Source organism: Rhyacophila brunnea, unplaced genomic scaffold (genome assembly GCF_057557595.1).
Source record: "Rhyacophila brunnea isolate RB1 unplaced genomic scaffold, BYU_Rbru_1.0 scaffold_68, whole genome shotgun sequence".
NCBI lineage: Eukaryota > Metazoa > Arthropoda > Insecta > Trichoptera > Rhyacophilidae > Rhyacophila > Rhyacophila brunnea.
In genome coordinates, this window is record NW_028233337.1 from 1,127,357 (window position 1) to 1,144,111 (window position 16,755).

A 16,755-nucleotide genomic window follows, 5' to 3' on the forward strand; every position below is an offset into this window, starting at 1 on the left:
GATGTCAAATCGATTTAATGCACATAAATGAAATTAATTTTTTGGTAATTTAAGTGCTGTTCTAATGAATTTCGGATAAATTATAGCGAAGATATATATTTGTTCTTTTGCATACTTAATTCCAATTTTTTAAATCATAACATTATAATGCGCAAATTTGCCAGTTACTAAAATTTTGGCATGTGATTTAAAAGTTTAGATATTTTGCATTCAATTAACGAATTTTTTATTAAGTTATAAATTTATCTATATAATTTTGTAAGCTACTTTCAAAAGTCAATATTCGTATTTAACTTTGAAATATGTCTTCCTTAATTTGGTACATGGTCACTATCCTTTTTTAGAAAAATAATTTCTATTTATAACGGCTTTGAAGGCTTTGTAATGCGAAAAAACACATGCATTTTATGGTCTTTATATGCAATCGGATATCTTTTATTAACAGCTCTGTTTTCTTATTCCGGACTGTGGTCAGAATTTACATACGAATTTCTATGTTTTTTCATGTTATCTATGATATGTAATATCCACCTGACGAAAAAAAACACTTTGATAAATATTATAGGTTTCATAGTATGCGGCTGCACTATGTATCTCTCTATTTTATTGGGAAAATTATATCTAGAAAATATAATAGAAATGGATTTTTCTTTTATTGGTGATATAAAAGCAGAAATAATAAACACCCTTTGCCTAATAAAATTTATGCCGCTGATTGGTAATAATTTTATTGAAATATTGTACTTGAACTTTGGAGAGAATGGTCATGATATTTTTGTGGGATATTTCAGGTTGCTGATAATAATATTTATCCTGATGATTTACCCAACATTTTATTTTGCTTTATTTCTAAGGAGTTTTCCGACCAAGATTTTTTATAGTTCAATCATAATGTATTTGGTTCTGTTGATCTTTTCAGTTTATATTAATACAAAGCTAAATATAAGAAATAAAAGATCCAAATTCTTTTTGTCGCTTATAATAGCTACTTTAATTTACATACAATTGAACAAGTACCAGATCAATTTTATTTATACATCATGCGTCAAGCCATTACTGAGCTCCGAATCGAAATGTATTAATTGTAAGTGGGCATAGAAATTTTAAAAACTAGGAATAAAACTAATATAAAAACTATTGGTGTTTTAAAATCATTATCATCAATAAAGAACTTACAAGTGTATTTAATATTTTCTTTAACTTAATATAAAAAAATTTTTTTATAACTTGTCAATTCAAATATATTGCTATTATAATTATTATACGTGCTTCACGAATCAGATCGAGACATATATACAAACCTCGGCATTGAGATAAACACATGAATTAAAAGGTCACAAAAGGTGAAGGGGTATTGAAGGAGACTTTGGAGAGGAGAAGATAACCGAAAGTATAATACGCTGTGTGTACAGAGAATCAAGCAAGTTATGCCTGAGAACAAAAAACTAGAATTATAGCTATAAATTTAGCCTATAAATAAAAAAACTTAATTGATAAATGTGTTAATGCAATATAGATTTTAAATAATCCAGCGGAAAAAGATTATAGATCAGACGCATAAAAATGTTTTTTACGATAAAATTCATAAAGAAAGATAAAGTAAGATGCTCCAATGCATAGTCCGAAAAACTATACTTGATACAGGGTTTTATTAATAAAACCGAAGAAAAAAGAAAACATGTGCCTTTGATGCCATACATGCAGGTAAAAGTATTAAATTATCTTAATTTATATAGAAATTATGTAATTTACTTCGAATGTTTTTCATAAAGCCGCATTAGAAGCAAAACTATCAGAAATATTTGCATTTAAGTTATTCTTATGTATTTAATTTATTCAAATACAAATTTTCATTTGCTTTGGTATTTTTTTTTGTACAAATCAATAATTAATTATTAAGGACAGAGCATAAAGGTTTTTTTGTATTTTATGATCTCTGACAGTATTTTATTTTAAAAATATTCCTTTTGCTTTTTAATAAATTCAATCTTGTTGTACGTCATAATATATCAATTTATCATTGAGCAGTGCTCAAGTTTCCAAAGATGAAATTATTATTTGCCAACCTGTCGTATATTCTTTAATATTTTTTTTTATAAATTATTTTGTTATATAAAGCACGATAAGTCATATATAGGATTTAGGAATATCAATAGAAGCAGAAGCCTACGCGCAAACAATAGGATTGAGGAAGACGACTGACATAATAAGTCTTGAAAGAAGAAAGTGGAATAAAAACGTAAATATGACACGATGGAAGAATTATAGGCCAAGTTTGTATTTTAGAGAAATCCAAAGTTTTTCTTTAACCACTTAAATTGGTAATTATATTGTAAGCTCATAAATAGATGCATTACGATGTCATAATAACACAAAAAATGGGATTTAGAAAGACATTAAATGTATAAGTCTTGGGAATAGAATCTGAATTGAAGAAGATGTGAATATCGCGAAATTAAAATAAATAAAAATAAAATCTTAGTTTTGAACTAATTTAAAGTTTTGCCAAGAAAATAAGTAGCTGAAAAATAAATTCACCTTAAATAGACTATCGCTCAAATAACATATATAAATTGTTCGGTAGTTCACTGAAGCTGAAGCACATACACAAAAAAATGTGATAGTGAAAAACTTGGTTTGATAAGTCTAGAAGCAAGATGTAGTATTATAATAGTTCTTAAAAGAGAAATGGCTTACTAATTATCCCAAAAAATTATTCTATCGTACAATCGAAAGTTTTTCTGTGTAACTAATATAGTTAAAGAATAATTGACGCATAAAGACTTTCTTGGATATATTAAGAGCAAAATGTACAAATACATGATTTTCAATTAAGAAAAAATATTATTATATTCCTAAACAACAAAATTTGCAGTTTAAATATAAAATTTATTTTAACCAATTGTAAATAGTTTAATTTTCTAAATTTACCACCCATATTCATATTCGAGCTTTAAAATTAGTTTTTCATTTAAAAATTATGATACGCAATTTTGTAATCGTTTTTTTAAATTCATAATTATTTCTAATGTATAGAAATAGGGCATTTACTCATTCTATTATATTCAAAAGTCTTTAAAATTGAAAAAAACCATGCATTTTTGAATTTTAATCTGCATTCATAAAAATGGTCAAATATCTAAATCGTGGAAAAAATTTTAATTCTTCTCAGTGTAGATGATATTTCAATTTCCTTTTTTACACCTTGAAAATTCTTGAACTATATCATGCTAGAATCGACTATTTTGTTTGAATTTTTTTGAGATGTATAATCCAGATAATTTTATAATGATATATATTAACTAAAATAAAGTACAAAAATGTGTTTTTTGTATATTATGACAACTATTTAGACACTTCGCTTTTTCAAAACATTATAAACCAGCATAAAATTAAATTTTATTCGGCTCAAAAAAAAACATACCTCATAAGTGCATGTATCACATTTTTCGAGTCTAGAGATGCATTATAACATATTTCTATTACAATTATAATTTTCTTAATATCAATTTTATCTATTTAGACGTAGGCTGCCCATTTTAAATATTGCACAACTACTTGATGCATCTTTTATCACCCCCCTGATTTATCTTCATCAACTGCTTTTCCTCAACAAATGAGATGAATTCAAGTGCCTTGCGGGATGTGAGAGCTTGCGTGTATGCTTCTACTTCATCCATGATATTTAACATGTTAACATGTTTTTAAGGGCTAAATTTATAAAATAGCAATAATATTTTTTTAGTTATTTTCTGATAGATCTTAAAATATTTCCAATAACAGTTTGTGGCTACCCACCGCAACATTTTACTACAATTATGGTAAACTTCGTGATAAAATTCCTTTAAATTCCAAGTAGATAATCTTCGGAGGCATTACATGCCTAGATTTTTAATATTGATACCCACCATGTTTTATATTTAATAAATCCAATTAAAGACATAAACTAATGAGTTTTTAAGATAATTCAAAATAAAAATATCATGTGGAAGTGCAGAAAAATTTATACATGTGATGCATCTATTACGATTTGTGGCTCGAAACACAAAAAAATAAAACATTAAAAGCAATAAAATGTTTTTTATATTCAATATTTTATGAATTTCAGACATAATTTGGAGCAAAAGCTCAAGTAAATTTAAACTTTCAAACAAGATAATCCAATTACCATACATTTAGTTCCATATCAGTAAAATTGGTAATTCAAGCATTTTATGCATATTATACTACATAAAATATCTCGGGCTTTACTACAACAGAAATGAAAATTAACTTAAAATTTCTATACTTTTCTACAGTTTTGGGATATTAATATTTAAATTATATAAATTTGGGATAAAATAACACCAATAGAGTAAACTAACGAAAAAAATTCTTTTCAGATTCAGTTATTATTAGGCTTGTATTTTTCATATTTATTTCTATATTTCCGATCAAAATCAAGGTACATATTTATTTAAAATAATTTTTTCAACTGTAATTTTATTGAAATTAAAACCAAAACTTCTCGTAGTTTTTTTCTACTGCGCACACTAATCTGGAAAATATATTAAAAAATGTAGTATAATTTTGTGCAGTTCTTTATACAATACAAATGTACCTAAGTACAAATTAATAATCAATAAAAGAAGACTCATGTAAAAAATCTTGTTTAAAGAAATAACAATATTCTTACCGTTAAGTTTTGTATTATATTAGATAAAATATATACCCACACAAAGTAAAAAGAAAACTATTCTAAAGATTATTTAATCGAGCAATTATATTTCCATAATATTTTAAAATAATTTTTTTCAATTGAAAAAAGCTTTTAATAATTTACAAAATATTGATCATTTGCCATTTTATATGGTTTTCACCTTTTTTTTGAAATTAGAAATCACTAAAAAATATTAAAAAAAAAAGAGATACTAAAATATAAAATTGATCCTATATATAAAAGAAAAGCTTTTCTGACGTTTTATTGTTGACATAATGCAGTCAGATTGTGGTCATATCTATAAAAAAACACAATTAAATCTATAACCGAAAATATTTTATTATAGCCGGACATAAATATCGTCTTCAAAGTAATTTATATGCTAATTCTATAGCAATTTATAAAATAATATTTAAATTAAAACTTATAAGCTTTATAAATTGTGTTTATTGCAATAAAATATATTGATTCGACATTTTAGCTTATAATATGGACTAAATTTTGTATTTTTTTGTGATTTATGTAAATGTTAAACTAGCTATAGCGATATAGTTTTTATGCATATTTCTTGTGACAATTTAATGGATAACTTGTATTAATGTGATAACAAGCATAAATTACATGGCTAACAACCGATGACCCATTCTCCACTTCATAGCATAAAAAAACTTTCGTTCTATTCTTCAACTTTAAAAGCTGCATAAGAATACTAAAATATATCTGTAATTTTTTAACAAAATTTTTTTCTGTAAAATCAATTAGGTTATCTTTGAAATTTTAATAAAATTAATTTTTTGGTTTTTATAAAAGTTATTAGATGCATAAACTTTACGCTCTCATGAAAATACAACATAGAAAAATAGAAATCACACAGTTCAAGTCTTAATTGAAACTAACTAGCCTAAATAAATTTAGAAATAAGCATAAAAACGGATTCAAATCATCACAGAATCAACCAGAAATTGTTGTTTATATTATAGCTAGAAAACTAGATCTCGTTAATAGAAATAGGAACAACGAGTATTGAAAATACAAAGAACTTTGGAAATAAGAAGCAAAAATTCGGTCTGTTAGCAAATTAACTCTCTTATTTACAAATGTAGAACGCGAATATTGCCATACGTCATAATTTGGGATTGGTGGTTACGAAATACCAAAAGTGTTATTTTAAAGGGTTAGTAATGTCAACTGAAGCGAAAGAATACACACAAACACAAAGACCGAGACAAAAATTTATACTAATAAGTCTTTAGAGAAGTCTGTTAAGATGATGAGGTGGAAAAAAGTATCAATCAAATATGTCTATAGAGAAATCTAAAGTTTTGCATGACAATTATAAAAAGCTGAAAACCAAATTTAACCATGAATAAAAAATAAATATTTATAAATTTCAGTTTATAATAATTATTATAGATTTATATCCTAATAATTATTTTTTATCTCGTGATTCGGAAAGACAAATATTTCATCAAGAAAAATAGATATTAAACAAATTTAAGTAAATATATAAATAGAAATCAATTATTATGAAAGCTTCAAAATTCATGTTTTTTATAATTTGATGCAAAAATCATCTCTCATAAGAAAAAAATAATTTTATACAAAAAAACATTTTATTTTGTTTTATTATTGTGCATTTGTTGATTTCATGGAATATTTTCTATACTTAGATACTAGGAACGGTCATTTGATAGTGCAAAAACTTTAAGCAGCAGTAAATAATAGTTAGAAGCATATAACAACATGTATGTGATTTTCTATAGAAAAAGATTTTCACAAGAAAACTTTAGTAAGCTTTATCGAGTTTTCGAAATAAATCCCATTAGAACTAGAGAAAAAATATATGGAGAATTACGATTATGCAATACTTTAACGACAAAGTAATATAATAAAATAGCTGCGCTGGTAGTTTATTTATTTTGCCTGTAATTAATACTTCAATTACGCAACCTATTAAATATATGAAAAATAAAGCTTATTATCATAATACCACATTCAACCTTGCTGATATATCGTATTTTAAATAAAAATACATTTTCCTGCCATTTATTAGCCTGTTAGGATTCTAAAATATAATTATATAGGTGTTCTGGCTTTCGAATTTTCATAAACTGCAAAGTAAAAAAATATTTATTGCATAAAAATTTAGTACTGGGCTCTGAAGTAACAACATTCGTAAAGATTTCAAATATTTGCGTACGCAAATCTACTCTAAATCAAAGTTCTGTTATTTGAGCTTAATAAAAAAGAATATCATATTAAGATTTTCTTTATATCCATCATAATTACTAATATTGACCATGAAAAACGAATCGATCATAAAATATTTTCAGAATAAAAACAAAAGGATGAAAAATTATCTAAAAATTAAAAGACAGAATTATTTATGAGTTTTACTTTCCATGCATCATTTTTATTATTTATAAAATACTTCATTTGCTTTTTATATTTTCCTAAAAGTCTATTGATAAAAATTTCAATCCCACCATTTATCGTCAATAATTTCTATATTTTTGTTGATATAAAAACATTAAATGTAATCTTTTTAGATATAAACATATATTAATTATCAAATAGTGAGTGTACTGAACGATGAAAACTCATATACAACAAATCACCTACTCTTAATAGATGACCTCAAATTAATATCAAAAACTCCAGAAACACTTAAACTCATGACGGACGAAACAAATACCTTCTTTAATGCAGTAGGCCTTGAAAAAAACATAAACAAATCAGCCACTAACCATGAAATATGTGCAGATGTAGCAACATTTATAGAAGGCCCGGCAGCCTACAAATATCTTGGGGTAATTGAGAATAGCAAATCAGAGCTGAAGAAAGAAACTATAGATGTAATTGCAGAACAAATATTAAATCGAATAAGAAATTTATGTAAGACTAAACTTAATGCCGGGAATTTATTTAAAGCCATTAATGAACATGCAACGTCACTCATAAAATACCACATATGCGTATTAAAATTAGGACCAGAAGAATACATCAAACTTGATGATAAGATAAGAGATATTTTAAACGAATTTTCTATTCACCTTCAGCCTAGTAATAAACAAAGATTATATTTAAAGAGAAATGAACTAGGACGTGGGCTATGTAATATCGAATTTAAAGCTGAGAAGATGATCTACCAGCTAAAAAATCTGCTTGAAAACAGTAAAAACAGCACACCGAGGAGGGCCGCGATTCTAAAAGTAGAAAAAGATAACAAGATACATCTCTCACTAATTGAAGAATACCTTAAAAATAAACATCATGCTAATATCACTGACTCCGAAACACTGGAGAAAAAGCAGCAAGAAAGTCTTTTGTGTAAAATAAAGGAAAAACCATTTCACCAAAAACCTTTTGAAGCTAAGAATAATGATATGGTTGATATTGTTGGATCATCAAGATGGATAAAAGATGGCAACATAAAACCAAGTGAAGAAGGAAAGTTCTGTTTTATTCAAGACAGAAATGTGTTTTTCGGTGAGAGGATAAAATGCCCACATTGTAACGAAGCTATGAAAATAATTGATCACCTCGCAATAAGATGCAAGAAAATGTTAGGGCATGATTACACGCGAAGACATAATGAAATCGTAACCTGTCTTCATTTCATCCTATCAAGACGATACAACTTCAAGAAAACCAAAAAGATCAGAACTCACTCAGTACAAGAGATCAGCGAAAACGAAAATGCAGAAATAAAAGTTGATACCCGAATTAAAACAGATATTTTAATCAAACAAAATAGACCTGATATTTTTCTATACGATAAAAAAGAAAATATGATTACGCTGATCGAAATAGGTATAACGAGCCTTGATAACTTGACTATAAGTTGAGAATGAAAAATATAGGAAATATGACATCTTGGCAAATGAACTTGGTTTAATTTACAAATGTAAAACAAGAATAATACCATATGTGATGACTTGGGATGGGGTGGTCACAAAATATGATAAAAAATATGTTAAGGAGTTAAAAATACCGGACGAAGTAGAAGCATACATGCAAGCTCTCACACTCTGCAAGACACTTGAACTCATCTCATTTGAGAGAAGAAGAGCAGTTGAGTAAGATAGATCAGGGGAAGGTGTCAAAAGATGCATCAAGGAGTTGTGCAATATTCCCGATGGGCTGATCACGTCTAAATATATAAAATCGATAAAAAGAAAACTAACCCATAAATAAATAAGAATAAATTATCAAATTATGTTATTATCGGTTTTACGAATTAAACTTAAATAAATTAATTCATATTTAATAGATATTATCTAAAACAGAACCGGGTGATATAATATACAGAACAATGCAAAAAAGAGCCCATTTACATGAATTTTATTTTAGAACTAAATATCATTTTTATCTACAAATATCAATAAAGATGTTTTTTGATACAAAATATAGATATTTAGACATTTATATATATTAAAATTTTCTTTTGTATTTTTGATCACTTAATTTTATTTAATCTCTATCAAAAGCCAAATTTTTTTTTCAATTTTTGGAAACCATCTTATGGATTAATAGAAAAATCATAGGCCAAAACCTTGAAACTTTGCGTAATAGTCTATATCATTATTTAGTTATGATTTTATGAATTAAAAATTAAATATTTTAAAGAAGAAATTTTATAGAAAGATTTGGTTTCTATTAATAAAAAAACGGATTTTAATGGTCTTAGTGTATAAATATACAAAAAAATTTTGTTAGGCTGTATAACTTCTAACAGTATAAAAAATATAATATTTGATTTTTTGATATTAGACTTGTAATACCACTTTTGAGCGCTATTTAATATAGTAAAAAATATTCGATTTTTTTGAATATAAAAATTTGAAAAGCCATTAATTAAAATATCTAGTACTGATGCTATAGAAAATGAAATTAGATATAAGTTTCCCTTGAGAGTTTGGCTTCATCTTCGTAAACAGTAATATAAAAATTAATATAAAATTAAAAATAAGTAAACAATAAAATGGGTTTAAATATATGATTTAAAATTTCCTTTTAATAGAAATATCTTTATATATCTAAAATACCAAATAGTCATAGGGAAATGTGTAATAATCCCTAAAGCTTATAGATGACTAAAATCTTTCGTGTTAGCGATAATATTTTTTATATACATACACATGAAATTACAAGCAATTATAAAAATACAAAAATAAATTTAGCAAAGTTTAACCAATCATGAAGATAAATATTAAATAATACCAAAAGCAAAGCAAAAAATTAAGCGAAATATTGTTGCATATTGATTCCATAGTCAGAAAGGAAAAGTAACTAGTCCTAAAGTTCAGTATATATATTAAAACAGTATTTTTTTTTGTATGAGCACATCGAAAGATCGTTTAGTGTCATTAACATGAGCAAATCTTAATATTAAAAATTTAACACTAAAATGGCGCATTTTTTTTTGTTAATAATTGGATAGGATTTTTATAAATTATATGCAATTCAAGAACCAAATGTAGATTGAAAATCTGAGCTATAGCTAAAAAATAATTATGATCATTTTTGTTATAAAGGAACAAATCATAAGCAAAAGAAGCCGTCAAAAAATATGCGATAAAAAATGCTATAGGTCGTGAAAACATAACAACAGAAAACAAATCAAATTTTCAAATATATCTATAAAGGCGATATCAGATATCTATCTCAAATCTAAAAGGATTTTTCTAGTTCATAAAATGCAAATTTTTTACAAAATATGACATTTAAAATAAATCTTTAAAACTTAAAAAAATTTTGATAGCGGGATATTCAGCGGTTTTGCTAATTTCAAATTTGTTTTGCACAATAAAAACAGCAGCAATTATTTAAAGCTTTGGCTTGAATCAAGAAAATAATATGCGCAAAGACCGTTATTTTTTTTTGCTAGCATGCAAACTTCATCTCATAATTAAAATATATGATTTTTCGAGAAAAAATTTTATGAATATAATACTAGGTTAATAAAAATTTTTATCCTGTGTTCTATATGTAATAAAATAATCTGTTATGTTTACTCGATTTTTACTCTGAGCTTATATTGATGTACTAGGCTACAATCAACAAAAAAACAGGTATCTGTATAGTTTTTTTTTATTTTTGCCATAATTTTATCCTATCATGATATTAAATGATATCCTGCTCATCTTATGATTTTTAATCGAGTAAATATTTACATGGTAGATAAAAATTTTAAAACTATTGTAAACATCAAGTTGTTCGTTACAATACATCGAAAAATCGTATTAAATAATGCAAGTCTATATTATGTAAAATTAAAGAAAACCAACTTCTAATTTTCTTTTGTTTTTTTTTATAATTTAAATCAATTTCTTTCATTGAAAACTATAGTCTGTTTGCTCTAATCTTGTATTTAGTCAAGTTAAAACATATTATATAGCTTTAACTGCTTGGCTTATTTTTTGTGTCAGCAAGAATATTATTATTTTTTTTTGCATAAGAATGTAAAATGAAAGGGGGAAAATTATATTTTTTTTGTAATGATAGAAGTGTACACTTGCTTTTTCAAAAACACAAGAAAATCTGATTCTAGGCTTTATTTAACTTTTGCGCAGTGAATTTGTCATAAGTATTTTATTTTAAAGGTAAAATTATAACATCATTGATTTATACGCATTTATTAAGATTATAGAGATTTTATTAAAAACTTTCTAGAATATGATCGGTGTATAATATGATAAGTATTTTGCTGTTATACTATAAATAATTGCAATTACTTTTTTTTGAGAGATGCCGTACTAAAAAGATTAAACTCTTGCTATAGTCAAAAAAAGACTTTCGAGGCATATCACTAAAATAAAATATTGATAATTACACATAATTTAATCTTTTCTATATTTAATTACTACATTATAAAGACAAAAATGTAATAGATTGCACATTTATATATGCAAACAAAGTTATATCTTTATTTTATTATAAATCGGTATTTTAAATATATGAAAATATATACTTTTGTGTTATCGCAGAATTTAAGTCTATAAAAAGAATATAAATTAATTATTTTTTAGGACCTTCAGAAACCTCAACTAGATAGTACATTCTTTCTCGAGTTTAAATTGAAAATATTCTATATAAAATATTTAAATATTGTCATTTTAAAATTAAAATTATATTTACACCCATAAAAATCACAACATTTTTTTCTATAATAAACTTATAATTAAGAGAATTTATTTTTTACATTTCTACCAAGTTTTATTTTTTTCTTACAATTTATATATTTTAATGAGCGATAGCATTTTTTTGTTCTTCTTACCTTTTGTTCTTATTTAGATTCTCATATAACTTACAGCGTACATTTTATAACTACGTAAATATTTTATTCTATTTTAAATGAGAACATTTACATACCTTATATAAATCTAGCCAGTACCCACATCTTTAACCTTTATTATTTAAAAGCGATATATCTGATAATATTTTGTATTATACAGATAATTTATAATGAAAAGTATCAAACCGATTAATTTTTGCTTATTTAGATTAATAAATGCAAACTTAGCTTAAAATAATTATAAACATAAAATACCATACTTTGAAAACTCAAACTGTAAATTATATAATATTTTTTTAAAAAAAAAGATAAATGTAAGATATAGCATGGACAATAAGAGGCACATAATAGTAAATTTTCTATTATTGAAGCATATCAAAAAAGGTAAGAACCTGTCAATATACCGAGAACTTATTATTTTTTATATGTTAAAATATCCATTTGGGGTTTTATTTTCCATAAAATAGATATATTTGTACAATTTTAAAAGTTTCTAATGGAAAAAAGACTTATAATATTTATAGTTATGCATGTCACATTCATTGCATTTTTTTATATTTTGCTTTAGTATACAGAATTATTGGTATATTTTAGATTAGAATGTGGATTTATTTTATTTTTATTATTGATGTGCAGTATAAATTTAACGGCTGAATCATCTATTTTATTGTACACAAAATATATAATCGCTGGATTCGTAGCTTTTTTATATCTTTTTTGCTCTAAAATCGCTCTAAAACTTTCTATACAAGAATTAACTTATCATGTTCATTGGATATTTGCAGAATCATTCAATATCTTTATTAATTGTAGTATTGTATCATTCATAATTTGTGTCAATCATATTTCTATGATTGATGATACTTTCGGATTTGGTGATTTTCTTCATAAACAAATCTTGCATCTAAGCTGCATATTTTTCGTTTATTTTTTGGTCCCAACACTTTTCCACGTGTTTTTTTACAGTTATATCACACAAAAAATATTTTTGAGCACATTTTATATCTTGATTTATCTATTGTATTGTTTGGTTTGTGATGAAATGCGTCTCTATACTCATCCATTCAGATTTAAAATGAGATTCTTTACACGTCTTATACTAGATGTTTGGGTATTTTTTATATTAAACAAACATCAAGTATTGCAGATTTTTCAAGAATACATCATTATATAGGCTGAAAAATATCGTGCAGTTAATCATGAATGCCAGTCGCTACTTTTAATAAATAAAAAAATGAATTAATAACCGATATTTTCTCGCAAGAAAAATATTATATGTTCGAATGCCGGACAAAATATTGGCGTTTATATTTAAAGTGACCATTATATTGTAATAACTATACATTTGTATAATATTACGTTTTTTTTATATAGATTATTAGCTTAAATATTTTAATAGAATAAGAATGACCAAAATATGAATTTTAAGGCGCACTAAAATGTATAAAATATTTGGAATTAACGACATAAAGTTTAATCATTTTATATAATTCGCGCCTCTCTATTTCTTTATTATTTTACGCGTTTTAACCTGGTTTTTTATATATAAAACATCATATATCTATTTTAAAAAGCATGCAAATTCAACTTTAAAATATAATTCTATTGTAAATTTGTATAATATGAAGTTTTAGATAAAAAAATCGCATTTTTTAAAGTTAAAGTGTTTAAATAACATACATATTTAATTAATTTATTCATATATATCATTAATTTACAATTTCGTAGATAAAAGCAAATGAAATATAGACTAAAGGGTTTATGGTTTCCGAATTTCGATGTGCGATCCACTTTAAATAAGTTTGATCTAATTAATTTAATATTTGCACTTTTGTTTAAACAATATTCGGGTGTGGGCTATCTGCGATTTTTTTCTGTCTGTGATTGTGACGCATTTCTGTTTTTAGTGTAATTAGATAAAAACAAGTATCAAAAATAAGAATTTTTTTTGTGGTATTATGATTTTTATATTCGTAATTATGTTTGTTGCTTAATTTCCCTTTTTTTTTATATTTTTGAGTTTATGAATAGAACGATTGGCTCAATTGTGTGCATACTGATTCATAAAATTATTTTTATAAAAATTAAAAAAGTAAAATGCATTAGAAGAACCTAGTATATGAGTATAAAATCTCGATTGCGGGAAAGAAGCGAGAATAGAGAAGATTATATCCCTCAAATCCCAAGTAAATTATTTATAAATCAAATATTTCTTTTTTTATTTACTATAAAACAGCATATAACTTATTTTAATAAACAGCATCTAATCAAAAAGAAAAATATGAACAAAATATGTGATTTTAACTAAAAGATCCTATTGTTACTTCCTAAAATAATGGCTATTGTTATATTACCAAAATTTTTAGCAGAAAAGAAGGCACAATGCAGTAAATATTCTAAAATCCAACATAATAAATAATATAAAATCCTAACTATGCTTCAGTCTTATTCGCCAAACAAAACGATTCGTGATATGCCGATACTAAATATAAAGCTGAACACTAAATAATTATAATGAGAAATCTCATGAAATTACACGTCATCTTATTTACGATCCAATAGAAATGATCTTATCTGTATAGATTTTGTAAAGCCAAAAAAGCATGAAATTGTGATACAAGTGAAATGATATGGGCGCTGCTAATTTGGGTTTAAGAACCAACATAAAAAATCAATCATTTTTATCTTGTTTATAATTGAAAATGCGAAGACCCTGTATATTCTTATACTTTATTTTTATATAGATTTAGAAATATGTTTCAGATACGAATCTGTATAAAGCCACGAATACAGAATATTAAATAATCATGTTATTATAAAATTTAAACAATAGGATTGAGTAAAACTCTTGAATGAATAAGTCTGGAAAGAAGAAGATTGTAAATATGATTATATTTAAAAAAGTATAGAGAAAATCTTTATTATAGAGCAATCAATAGATTTAATCAAATAAATTAGACTATTTATTTTATTTATGAGTTATTTTAGAATTGTAAATTACAGTTTTTTTTAGGTTTAGCTTGATTGACTTACCGTGAACACATTATATAAATAATCTTGGCTACATACTTTTCTCTTTCATATTCCTTTATACTTAATCACTTTTCCAAACCTATTAGTTTAAGGATTTCTTTAATCCTATAGTTTTAATAAATGCCACAGTTTTGTTTGTGACTTAGACCTCTTTCAGGTACTTTCCACGATATTATGTTATCACCGATCACATGTTACGACATATAGTATTATCTTTGTCTTATACCTGTGGATTAATGGCAATTAACAAATTTAACCATCTATAAATAAAATTAATAGAAGCAAGTTAAAATTCTAAAATTAAAAAGAGGTTTATTGTTTGTTTTTGTAGTTCTACTATCTCTGCTTAATATATATTTTAAATAAAATAATGCCAGAATCGGAGATAAAAACTTTAACTAAAAAAAAAGAATAAAACTATAGACATTTCTTGGTGACCGACTTATAACAAAGATTAAATGTTCCAAAATGGAGAAAAATCAGAAAGGAAGCAATAGCAGCTATATTTATGCGGGGATCTAAAGGTGCTTAAGGGTTTTAAATATAAAGGCAACTAGTGGTAAGCAATGCAGACCAAAATGATATTAACGAGTTATTCATATTTTAAAAGCACTTTTCTTATTGAGATACCATGAAAAACAGCCTCGGTTTTTTTTAAATGCTCAATGGTAATAGAAAAGAATCAATCTATTAACTATATTTTTTTAATAATTAAAATTTCGATGCTAATTTTATGTTTTGATAAATAAATTGTTTTTTGATATAAATATTTCGGTTAAAACATTCTTATCTATTTTTGGTGTTCAGATCAAAAATGGATTTAACAAATCCTGTCATATGTCAAAAATGTTAACATTTGGTGATAAAGATATGGGGCTTAGTGGAGTCATAATATAATATATGAGCCTTCTCAAGAAGAATCCATAGGATGTCAAAGAAATATTGTATTTTTGTTGTAGTATATGCAACTCTTTTTCTGTATATTTTCTTATTGGCTTGATAAACAAATCTGATTTAGATATGCATCGAAATTTAGAAAAGTTGAATATCATAAGTTGATAAATCACCAATAAACAATATACAATATATTAAAACCAAAATACTTAATTTTATGCTAAAAATAATATTAATGAGATCAAATTTTCTGCTGTGTGAGTAAAGCATGAAGTTGCGAGTTATGATGTAAAACATTTTATTATATATGTGGGTCGATTTTCTTCAATTCAACCATTTCGTTTTGCTATTATTATATTGTAAAACTCTTTAATGCATCTTTCCTAATTTACTCTTGGGAAACGATCATTTAATCTCAAACAATATGACCCGGTTTTCATTAGAAGTTTGAGATATTGACTTTTTCTGCACCTTCTAAGATTTTCAATTCAGAAACATGTTTTTTATATAATTTTGTAACTACTTTATCCCGGATCATTTTATAGGATATGGTTCTGTTCAAATTCATCTATTAAACTAAGTTCATTCATTAAACAGGTTTCCTTACTATATGGCATTCCCGATTTCAAATGTATAATTCATAAAGTAATTTATAAAAAATAAAAGATAATCATATACAGTGTTGTGGAATATTCCCAATAGGCTGACCACGTCTAAATTGATAAAAGAAACTTTGCCCAAAAATATAAAATATTACATCATATCGAGTATGTAAAATCAAATAAAATCTAGCGAATGAAATTTCAAAGACTTTATTCGTCAATGAATGCCC